The 12889-nt window shown below is 42.2% G+C and overlaps 1 protein-coding gene across 1 annotated transcript in view; it reads left to right on the top strand.

The window, feature by feature from the left end:
• Nucleotides 1-12889, top strand: part of GALNT10 (polypeptide N-acetylgalactosaminyltransferase 10) — a 214189-nt gene that overhangs the window by 97723 nt on the left and 103577 nt on the right. The gene's annotated exons all lie outside the window — the stretch shown is intronic.

Below are 12889 nucleotides of genomic sequence, written 5' to 3'. Positions count from 1 at the left end.
ATTGTTTGCAGCATCTGAGGTTCCTGTGAGGTAGGTCCTACAGTGGTGCCCATTTTACAGCTGGGGAAACTGAGGCTTAAATGAGCATCCTAACTCATGGCCCTGGGGTGGCAAAGAAGCTGAACCAGGTCTCCAACTCAGCCAAAACCTATACTTGGGACCTTAAGCTGTCCTGCCTCCCTAGCCATTTTCAGGAGGCTTACTGTGTTGGTCGTAGTGATTTTCTACTAGAGCAAGAGTTCTTAAAGTAGGTTTGCAGTAGAGTTGCCTGGATGGTTGTTAAGAGCCCAGGATACTGTGCCTCACCCCCATAGGTCTCGATTTAATAGACTGGGTTGGGGCCCAAGAACTTGCGTTATAAGTAGGCTCCCATGTGATGCTGATGCAGCTTATCTTGGATCCACACTTTGGGAACCTCTGCAGGCTGAATTCAAAACGGCTGCTACAGGAAGGCTAGTACCAAGTGGCACCGGAGTACACAGTGTTTTGCTCAGGGGTTTAGGAAGTAGAGCCCAGGAAAAGATAGTATCAGCTAACACTTAGTTGGTGCTTATTGTATGCCAGGCTTGGTTCTCAGTCAGTGGTTCTCAAAGTGTGGCTCCCAGGCCAGCAATGCCATGGGTACCTAGGAGCATATTAGACGTGCACATTCTCTGTTTCCAGGCCAGATCTTCTGCATCAAAAGCTCTTGAGAAGGACCCAGCAGTCAGTGTTTATATAAGCCCTCCCGGTGATTTTGATGCAAAGCTTAAGTTTTAGAAGATGTTCTAGATACTTCAAGTGCTTTACCTCACTTAGCCAAACCTTCCAAAAACCCAATGAGGTACATACCTTTATTACCATCGTTTTACAGATAAGGAATCAAGGCATGAAAAGGTTAGATGATTTGCATAAGATGGCACAGTGGGTAAGTGGAATCAGAACTTGAATGTGGGGACTGTGACTTGACATCTATAACACAAGGTCTCTCCACCTAGAAGAACTCCATTGGTAGAAAGCAGGACAGGCACAGCTTGGAGGTATTACAGGTTCTACTCCAGAACACTGCGGTAAAGCGAGTCAGACAAGTTCTTTGGTTACACTGTGCACATAAAAGTTTACACTATGCTGTCGTCAATGAAGTGTGCAATGGCATTACGTCTAAAAAAGTATATACCTTAATTTAAAAAACACATTATTGCTAAAAAAAAATGCTAACCATCATCTGGGCTTTCAGTGAGTCGTAACTTTTTGCTGGTGGAGGGTCCTGCCTCAACATAGCACCTGCTGACTGATCGGGGTGGAGGTTACCAAAGGCCAGGGTGACTGTGCCAATTTCCTAAAATAAATCAACAATGATCTTGGCTGTATCAATCAACTCATCCATTCCAGAAAGATTTCTCCATAGCATGTGATGCTGTTTGATAGCATTTACCCACAGGAGATCTTTCAAAAGGAGATCTTTCAGAATTGAAATCAGTCCTCTCAAACCCTGCCACTGCTTTATCAACTCAGTCTGTGTAATATTCTAAATGCTTTGTTGACATTTCAACAATCTCCACAGCGTCTTTACCAGGAGTAGTTTCCATCTCAAGAAGCCACTTTTTTTGCTCACCCATAAGAAACAGCTTCTAATCCATTAAAGTTTTATCATGAAATTGCAGCAATTCAACTATAACAATGACCAAGAGAAAGTTAGAAATGCTGTGAGGATTACCAGTAGGTGACACACACACGAAGCAAGCAAATACTATTGGAAAAATGACACCAACAGACTTGCCCAACACAAACCTTCACTTCATAAAAAACAAGGTATCTGGAAAACAGTAAAGGAAAGTGACCATAAATAGATGCTAATCCCAATAGTAAAGAATTAATCTTGATAATATGTTGGGGCTACTTACAAGATGCTTTCTGTCCCGTTCAATCTTTCAGTTCCTGCAGCAACACCTTGAAGTTTGCCTTATTATTATTATCCTCTCTACTTTGTAGATGAGAAAACTGCCCAGCCAGGAATCTGTCCCCCAGAAAATATGCTGCTTGTCCAAGATGGGCCCTATTCTTAAGGACTTCTTGCCACGAGGGGAGGGAGCGTGGGGCCTTGGAGTGCTTGTCTGTGGCTTTTGCAGTAATTTGTTTCATGGTCTTCACTTCAAGCCCCCGATTTTTCATCTGTCTGAGCATATAGTTCAGGTATTACTGATGTTGCTGGATTCAGAACTGTGACCTGACTCTGAGGGTCAGAAACTCAATTTATGTGTTTAGCCCCTTGCAGAGTTCAGAATTCTACACTAATTTCATCTTGCCAGCTCTGGAAAAGAAGTTCATCTGGGAGCACTGCCCTCTGACCTCAGGTGTTGCTCTGTGCTACTGTGGGGTCTCAACTCTGGCTGGACCTGGGGTGGCTTTAAAAATAGACAAAGTCCAGGGCCCCACCCCAGACCACTGGAATCTGAGACTCTGGGGGTGCCTCCGGGGTCTTGGTAGTTTCTAAAACCTCGTAAAGCAATGCTCACTTATATAACTAGGGTTGAGAAACTGCTGGTGTGAAATAAGGAAGATTTTTACAACAAGAGAGAGAAGCTAGGTGTGGTCACAACTTTCATCTGTCCATTCATCTGTTCAGTCTGTAAATATACAAGCATGGTCTACTATGTGCCAGGCCTTGTGCTTGACACCAGGATCACAATGATAAATGAGCCATTATTGCTGCCTTGTGCAAGAGATGGGGACAGACAGGCCAAACAGGTCATTACATCCCAGATGAGAAGACCAGTAATGAGAGTTAATAAGAGTAGACACAGAGTACCCAGAATCTCAGAGGACACCCCCACCCAGCCCCAGCCTTTGCGGGAAGACACTGAAGGTGGAGAAGTAGGCATGAGATGTAGGCTCTCCTGGCTTACTGACTACAAGTTTGAGGCTCCCAGCTGATTAGAGGCCCCAACAGCTCGGGAAAAGAAAGGTCTTCTTAATCTAGGAGTCCTGGGGCCCACAGATAGTACCATAAACCTGAATGAGGCAGAACATTGCATTTTTCTTTTCAGTAACCTCTCATGGAAATGTGGTGTTCCTTGCCGTTATGACTGAAGGCAACAAAGCACCTGTGATGTCATCACCAAAAGAAATCACTTACCTTTACATCACTTTACAAGTGTCTAGAAACGTCCTGAGCACTCATCCCTGCTGTGAAGGGAAGGTAGTTTTTAGAACTGCCCCTGGATCGTGTTGTGTAATGTGTTCATAAGGAAATATTTTTATTACTATATTTCAAATTGTTTATTATTTTGATAACTGTATCTCGGTCTAATTGTTTTCCTTTATCATCTGACCTATTTTATTTTATGCATCATAAAAGCTGCTCTGAGAAGCAGCCACAGGCTTCAGCAGCCTGGCAGAGGGGTCCAGGGCGTCAGTATGGTGAGGAACCCCTGTTCTAGGTGGATGTGAATGGAGCCTGAGGATGCTTCAGGCTCTGCTCCAAGTCACCATGAAAGATGTTCCTAAATCCAGTGCTCCTGACCCCCCCCCCCAGCCCCTGCCCAACACACGCTTTTTAGAATTCCCAGTGTGGAAGCTCACTTTCCAGAAATGAGTTGATAAATGTCTTAAAGAGCTTTTACTTTTTTCCCGGGCTGGAGGGGTTTGGTGGATCTTTCCTGCAGACAGCAGAAAAGTGTGAGGAAATTAGAGCAGTGGAGACACTTTCTCCCTCTGGTTTCTTTTAGCTGAAACAACTTCTCTAGCAGGAGCTGTTTTATAAGTAAAATGTTTGCCTTTTACTTCTTCAGCTGAGTTTTGGCAATAGCCAAGAGCAGGACTGAGGGGCTGTTTGTGCCAGCTGCATTTGCTCCCACCAGAAGCTGTACCAGGGACCATGGAGCCACAGAGAATGGAGACCAGGCAGTTGGGCCTGACTCGATGGGCTTGCAAGTGGGAGGCGGCCAGCTGGCTCTGCGGGGATCTGCCCGCTGCAACCTGTGGCTGAGGGAGCTGAATGGAAGCTGGCTGGTGTACGGGCCTGCTTTCCCTGCTCCTCCCCGGGGGGTTTGGGGGGTGTTCAGCAGCTGTGCATGAAGGCCCCTCCAGGGCACAGAGCTGATGGCAGCAGCCCCAACTGCTGGAGTGCCTGGGTTCTGAAGGTTCCTGTGCAAACTTCTCCTCTGAGAAAATGCTGATTTTCTCCCATGCAAAGACTGTCCATGGTGGGACTGAAAGCAGTCAACATTCATGGTAGGAATGAAAACTACCTACAGTCGTGACCTGCTTTCCCCAGTCCATTGGCTTAGCTTTCAGTAATGAGCGAACCCAAATGGAATCTTTGTTGCAGTTAAAGGCCCAAATCTACCAGATTCTTGGTTCCATGTTTCCTTTTGCTTACTGCTTTTTCCTAAATTAACTCTGTTGATTTATGGTATATGTTGAATTTCCTCAAAAGAACTTAGAAGTTCATACATAATGTTATAATAAGCCAGTATTCTGTTGATCGCCTCTACATCTCCAGTGGGTTACAGAAGCAATAACAGAGGCAATTATGGCCTATTTGTGTTGACAAACATTTATTAAATATATACTCTGGAAAGAAAGGTGGCTTGTAAGCACAAGTTTAAATCAACCACACTTACAGCACTTGTTGTAATGGTAATCATAGTGCCCCCAATATGAATGTACACAGAGACATACAAAAATGCTGTTTGGGGGTCAAAACAGAGTAACAAGGACATTTTCCTACCCGAAATAACAACAACAAAGGACAAACTGTGAGGCAATGGTTTACATGGTACTGAACATCAGCCAGGGACAGAGAGTAATTCTTAAGAGATGGGAGACAAATGAGGTGAACCTTACAGGTTTCCCAGCTTTTGCCTTGAGAGAGTTTCCATGCCATGGTGTAGGAAGGAGAGCCCAAGTAGAGTCCAGGGAGACCAAAGAGGTCAGAGTTCACAGGACCAGGTCCCAGAGAAGAGAGAGCCATATGGAGATTGAGCTGTGGAGATCTGCAGAGCAGACCTCGGCTACTCAGCAAATGTCTGATGAGTACTTACCTGTGCAGAAGCTTCCTGAGACTGGGAAAGGGGTCACCTGAAAGGGTTAAAGGGAACAGTTCTTAGCTCTCACACAGAGCTGAGACTGTATACCACTCAGACTGGGAAACTTAAATTATGACCCAGAAAGGCCAAACTGTTTCTAAGTAACTTAACTATATTCCAAAACAAAGCTTGAGACTATAGAAAGACAAAGATTTAAAAAAAAAAAACAAAAAAACAAAAAAAAAAACCCAAAGATATTCAGCATGAACCAAGGTAAAACCCAGTCAAAAATTATCAGGCATGCAAGGAAGCCAAGAAACATGACCTATAATGAGGAAAATACTAATTAAAATAAACCCAGAGTTGACAACCATTTTAGAATTAGCAGAGGACACTAAAAGAGTTATTATAACTATTCCATATGTTTCAAAAATTAAGTAGACACAGGAATGATATAAAAAGACCCAAACTGAACTTCTATAACTGAAGCTAACAACGCAGTGAAAAATAGTGCATGAGATGAATGGCAGCTTAGATATTGCAGGAGGGGGGAAAACGTGAAACTGAAGAGTAGGAAAATAAACTACTCCAAAATAAAATACAGAAAAAGAATTTTTCAAAATTAAAAGAGCATTAATGAACTATGGGACAACATTAAGCAGTCAGACATCTAGGTAATTGGAGTCCGTGAACGGGAGGAGGAAAACAGTGGCCAGAATTTTTCCATGGGGAGTGACAGCTATAAAACCACAGATTCAAGAAGCTCAATGAAACCCAATCCAAGAAACATGAATAAAATGACAGCACTGTACATCATAATCAAATGACTACAGGCCAGTGATGAAGACAAATTTTAGAGTACGCAGAGAAATAACACATGTTATACACAGAGGACCAAAGGCAAGGATGACAGAATTCTTACCGGGAACAAAAGAGACAAGAATACAGTGTAACAACTTCTTGAAGGTACTAAAAGTAAAAACTCTGTCAACCTAGAATTCTATACCCAGAGAAAATAGCTTTCAGAAATAAAGGCAAATTAGAGACTTGTCAGACATAAAAAAGCTGAAAGAACTTATCACAGCAGTTATGTCCTATAAGAAATGTTAAAGGAGTCCTTTAGAGGAAAAAATATGATAACAGATGGAAATAGGGATTTCATTTATAAAGAATGAAGATCACTGGAAATAGTAACTCTGTGGGTAAATTATTTCTTTCTCCCCCTCCCCAACCCCATCCCACCCCATCCCCTACGCTATTTCTTTCTCATTATTTAAATATTTTTTAAAAGTGTCTGACTGTGTAGCCAGAAACGATAACAACATGTTGTTGGGTTTAAACCTATATAAAAGTACAATGTATGCCAACATAAAGGTCAGAGAGGAGAAATTATTATATACTACTATTAGATTCTCATACTACTTGTGAAGTAATATATCATATAAAGTTATACTGTTATAACTTTAAAATATATCCTATAAATTATAAAAGAAGCACTAAAATAATAAAACAAAAGAGTTTTGTAAGCAAATAAGTCAACAAGGGAGACAAAATGGAATAATGAAAAATATTTGGTTAATCAAAAGAATGCAGAAAAAGAGAGGAACTGAGATCAGAAAAGAGAAATAGAGGGGTGCCTGGGTGGCTCAGTCAGTTAACATGCTGACTGCAAGAAACACAAAGATACAAATAAAAGCAAAAGGATAAGGAAGATCTGCCATGCTAACACCAATCAAAAGAAAGCTTTGGTGGCCAAACAAATATCAGTTAAAGTAGAATTCAGAACAAAGAGTATCAGGGAAAAGGAGGTGGTTTTGTAATTTAATAAAGCTGTCCTTCATCAAGAGAACATAGCAACCTAAAATGTTTATGTACCTCATAAGAGAGCTTCAAAATACACGAAGCAAAAAGTCAAGGAAGGGCAAAGAGAAATAGACATAGCCACAATTATGAGATTTCAACACTCTTCTCTCAAAAATTGATAGAATGATTAGAAAATCAGCAAAGATATAGTAGACTTGAACAGCATTATCCACCAGCATGACCCAACTGACATTTGTAGAACACTCTACCCAATAACAGCAGAATGTCCATTTTTTTTTAAGTGCATACAGAACATTTTCCAAGATAGATCATATTCTGGGTTGGAAAACAAATCTCCACAAATTTAAAAGGATTCAAGTGATACAAAATATGTTTTCTGACCACAGTGGAATTAAATTTAGAAACCAATAGCAGAACAGTCTCTTAAAATTTCCAAATGTTTGGAAACTACGTAATTCGTGTATGAATAACAGATGGGTCAGAGAAGAAACCAAAAGGAAAATTAGAAAATGTTTTGAACCAAATGGTAATGAAAACAGCATATCAGAATTTTGGGGGTGTCACTAAAGCAGTACTTCCGGGTAAGTTTGTAGCATTCAGTGCTTACTTTAGAAAAGAAAAATGGTCTCAAATTGATGACATCAGCTTCTCCTTTAACATACTAGAAAAATAAGAGCAAGTTAATCCAAAATAAGCAGAAGAAAGGAAATAAAAAAGATCAAAGCAGAGATCAGTAAAGTAAAAAACAGAAAAACAGGGGTGCCTGAGTGGCTCAGTTGGTTAAACCTCTGCCTTCTGCTCAGGTCATGATTTCAGGGTCCCGGGATTGAGTCCCACATCAGCCTCTCTGCTCAGTGGGGAGCCAGCTTCTCCCTCTCTCTCTGCCTGCCTCTGCCTACTTGTAATTTCTCTCTATGTCAAATACATGAAGAAAATCTTCTAAAAATTTTTTTAAAATTTTTTAAAACAGAAAAACAATAGGAAAAAAATCAGTAAAACCAAAAGCTAACTCTTCGAGATGGTCAATTAAATGGATTAACTTCTAACCAGACCACTACAGAGAAAAAGAAGACACAAATTACCAATATCAGGAATGAGAAAGGTGATATATTGTGATATATCCAATAGATACTATACCTATTAAGGGTCTAAGAAGGAAATACTCTGAACAACTTTATGCCTATAAATTCAGCAACTTAGATGAAATAATAAACTCCTTGAAGGACACAAACTATCAAAGTCACTCAAAAAGAAATGATTAACCAGAATAGTCCAAATTGATAATATAGTTAAGAACCTCCCCACAAAAAAAGCTCTAGGCCCAGATGGGTTCACTGGTGAATCCCCCCCCCCCAAAAAGAGTTAATACATACTCTACCTAAACTTCTCCAAAAAATGAAAGAGAGTGGAGTACTTTCCAACTCATTGTGAACTCAGCATTACCCTGCTATGAAAACAAGACAAAGATCTTGCAGGAAAATTAAATTATAAACCAGCATCCCTCATGAGCAGGTTGGACAGGTGCTGTTACTGTCATCATCATCATTACTCACTTTCTTCAGATGAGCAAATAGAATAATCAAAATGGCAGAGGGACAGTGACCTGTGGCCAGAGTCACACAGGTACACCCTGGGCAGAGTTATAGCTGGAGTCCAGTTGGAAATAGATTTGTTGTGGTGGTTTGCCAGCCATTGCAGTATCCAAAACACCCAGATAAAAGAGTAAGGAATCGGGAGGAGGGAGACACCTCAGGGGAAATGAGTGGGCCCAGGAGAGCTGGTAGCCCTGAGGACTTGAGAACTAGGAAAGCCTGATGTTTATAAATATCCCCAGAAACAGAAGCAGAATCTTCTGAAATGGTGATGTGAACCTGAGCAAGAAAGGCCAGGGATGTAACAAGAATTGAGTTTTCCTGACCCCAGAAGATGTTGCCCGCTACACATTTATGTTGGGGACCCTGGGGGTCAAAGGAAGCTGTTGGCAGAACTGCCACCTGTGCTCTTGGGCTCCTGTCCTGCATGACCACCTATGGGTGTACCCCCAGCTAGTTAAATCAGGAACTTAATCTAAAGTAACTATGTATCAGGGGCCTCCACCCCAAATCTGTAGCCTACCTAAAATATAGCTAGCCCCTACTCATTTATACTAAAATGATCAAGTGTCACCTCCTGCCATAAGGAGACCGCAAGCCTATTAGTCACCTCAACCTGCCTCTGCAAGTCTTTCATTCATTCATTCAGGAAATATTTATCATGTGCCTACCATGTGTGCTTATTATATGAGCTAGTCCTTGGGGGAAGCAGCAGTGAAAAGAATAGGCAAAATTTCCTTTTTTCCTGGAGCTTACATTCTACTGGGTGGAGGAGGTCATAAACAAATTTTTTTTTTTCCAGATGGTGATAAATAGATTTAAGAAATGGAAAGAGGGAGAGTAGAGAGAAAGTGATGGGAATGGGATGGATTTTATTTTGGTGGGGGAGAGAGGCCTCTCTAATAAGATGACATATGAACAGAGATACGAAGAAATGAGGAGTCTAGCAGGGCAGTTAACTGGGGGAAGAACTCTGCAGGCAGAGGAAACAAGCAAGTGCAAAGGCCCTGGGGCCATCATGTTTGGACTGTGGAGCCCAATGAGCCAGGAGGAAAGTGATGGGAGCAAGGCTGGAGAGGTGTCAGGGCCACATGGGGCTTTGGCTTTTACCAAAGGGAGTGAGATGGGCAGCACTGGAGAGTTTTGAGCAGAGAGTGACATAATCTGATTTTCCTTTTCAGAGGATCACTTCAGTTGCTATGTTAAGAACAGACTGTAGGCGGCCAACGGTGGAAGCAGGAAAACCAGTTAGGAGTTTGTTACAGCCAAGCAGAGCGACAGTGACTCAGACCACAGTGGCAGAGAAGTAGCAGAGAACCAGTGGCCGCTTTCTAGATAGACTTTGAAGGTGGAGAGGACGGGATTTACTTATAGACAATATGGATATGAAAAGAAGAGAAGAGACGGAGATAATGCCAAGGTTTTTGGCCAGAGCAGCTGGGAAGATGGAGTTGCCATTTACAGAGACAAAGGCTTTGAGAAGAGCAGACTTGGGGAAAACAAAGATTTTTATTTCTGTCAAGTTTAAGACGTCATTGAGCATCCAAATGACGAGGTCAAGTAGGCAGTTTAGTAAATGGTGCCATTTATGTTGTGAAAAATGGAAACGGTGACGGTATCCTTTTCTGAGTTGCTCTGTTTTTATTGTGATTTTAATTAACTTGCTTTCCTTGAATAGCAAGAAATGGTTGAGGCATAATGGATAGTAAATCTAGAAGTGATCCAAGATCAGCTGTGGGCTATGGGGTGGTGTGCGGGGTCATGGATTTTGGGTGCCCTGTGCAGGTCATGGCAGGGACACGTGCACACCTTCCTCCCTCTGCAATGGGACTGGATGGCCTGAGTCTGCACCCGCCCCTATCCCACCACAGTGCCGAGAGATGTGTCAGATCCTCTGTGGAACAGCGACAGGCTTGGAAGACATATTTAGTCTGTATTTTTGCAGTTCTTACCCTTTTTCTCCTGATCCATGTACTGGAGTAAGCTGGTTGACAGTTGCTAATGGAGAACTTCAGTATAAGCCTAGCACCCCCGGGATGCTCAGTCTGGGAGGGATGAGGATGCCCTGGTTTGACAGGTTGGTAGCAAGGCAGTTGTGTAATAGGGGCATAGCCTGAGTGATTTGTGAGCAGAGAAAGGAAAAAGTCCAGATTTCTTTGGAGCATCACTGATTTTTCAGGAGGCTTAAATCAGTTCTCTGAAATTACATGACTCCCTTCTGAACAGTGGTGTTTCTTTCAAGACAATAGTTATTGATCCTCAGACCTAATATTGAGATTTAAAGTTGCTTATAAGCCTTAAAATAAAATGGCAGCCAATAAAACCTCTCAGGTTGACTTCTTTTCTGTAATTGTAAAAACAGATTTCAGTGAATTCAGCCCTTCGTTGAAATTTCAGAGATAGATGGGTTGTAAGCAAAAATGGCTGCCTGTCAACTAAGAAATCAAATGGGCATATATCCCCTACAATTTATGCTAGGTGGAAAGCACTTGACAGCCGCATGAGCTGATGTGTGGTTCTGTTCTTTTATCTTTTCTGCAGACCAGTGCATTTTCTGGATCTTCTAGAAATGGAGGCTGTATTCCCCATGAATAATAACAATGTCTCCCGTTTGTCACGCACTTATGTGCCAAGCGTGGAGTTGAGCACTTTACCAGCCTCAGTTTACTTCTTCCAACTTTGAGGTTTTGCATGATGTTTTTTCCCTTTCTGTTTCAACACTGTCTTCTCATGCACAAAAACACTGTTACAGCTCCGTGTGATTCCAGCCTCTCTGAAATTGTTGAACCTCACGGGGACCACTAGCTCCATTTTACAGGTGGATAAACCGGACCTCAGATGAGCTCAGCCAGCAGAGAGCAGGAAAGACTCAAACCTGGATCCAAGCTTAAACTCTTCCTGCTGCCTCACACACAGACCAAGACCCCTTCCTTGCAGAGAAGGAGGGAGACGTTCTAGGTTCTAATCCTTTGTGCATGAAGGTTCAAGTGGACCAGGCATGGCAAGCAGGATTAGTGAGATATATATATATAAACAGACACAAGCGACAGATGACTCAGATGCTGAAGGTAATATATGGTTGTCCAGGAGCAGACAGATAACACTCAGTAAAACTGGTTACAGAGACGGGTTTGATTTCTAAGTGGCGCTGGCCTTGAAGGAATTTAAGGAAAAAGAGAATGATGACTGTGAGTTAAGGCGATGATCAGTTCTCTCCCTTCATTAAGGTGGTATCCAGAGCAGCTCAGCGGAGGAGCGCTGTTAAGTAGAATAGGACAGGGGCGCCTGGGTGGCTCAGTCGGTTAAGCATCTGCCTTCAGCTCAGGTCGTAATCCCAGGGTCCTGGGATCAAGTCCTGCATCAGGCTCCCTGCTCAGTGGGGAGCCTGCTTTTCCCTCTCCACCCCATTTGTACACTATCTCGTTCTCTCTCTCTGTCAAATAAATAAATAGATGTTTAAAAATAAATAAATAGAATAGGACATTATTCACTCCTGATTGTAAGCCTCCTGCTCCCACCTTTCTGGGGGGAAGAAATCAGCAGTATCCCTAACACCAGCACCCACCTCCAATCCTAAACCTGCCCAGGTAGTGAATGCTAACAGTTGAGCTCTCTGTGGTTTTTTTTTTCCCCTTTGTTTATGCAACATATATAGACAGATGAAGGGGTTTGTTTTTTGTTGTTGTTGTTGTTTGGGGAGTTTTGGGGTCCTTTTTACAAAAATGTGGTTGTACCATATGTATTTTATTCTACAAGTAGCTTTTTTTGCTTAGCATGTTGTGGTCATGTTTCCAAGACATTTCAAACAGCCATGTAATATTCCACAAAAATCTGACCTACCGTAGTCATTACTCTGTTGATGGGCATACAGATTGCTTCTTCCAGTTCTCTGTCTCTAGACACAGAGCAGCAACAGTATCCTTGAACAAGGTTACTTTTCTTTTTCCTCCTTCATGAATCATCAAGAATCTTGTTATTGAAACCCATTTCCTCCTAATGATGTTTGCCCAGCAGTTGGCATTTACTCAGGATCTGAAGTGTGGTCCTTCTGATGGTTATTTCCTGCTGCTAATTCCGGGTACCTTGACCTCCCATTCCGTATCGATTAAACCAGAGTTCTTCCCACTGTCAGCCTGTGCTGGAAGTTGGAGCACATGGACTACATCACGTGTTACATCTGTGGGAGGACCAACCCTATCATGGACAGCGGTGTAAAAAAACCATTAGATTTTGCTGTGTGCTTTTAGAAAATTTTGTTGTTGTTGTCATAACTGTCTTAAAACTAGATATGGTCTGAACAAAGGGCTTTCCAAAATGTGAGTTCAAAGGGAAAGGAAAATGTAACACAAACCAAGATGTCTTGAATATTGCTTGTATCTGAATTCAGATGCGGGTTAGGGGTGCAGGACCAGTGATGAACGGACAGTGCAGGGTGCATAGCTAGTAATAATAACTCTTCGAGAT

Source organism: Martes martes (genome assembly GCF_963455335.1).
Source record: "Martes martes genome assembly, chromosome: 5".
NCBI lineage: Eukaryota > Metazoa > Chordata > Mammalia > Carnivora > Mustelidae > Martes > Martes martes.
This window is presented reverse-complemented; position numbering and strand designations above follow the sequence as displayed.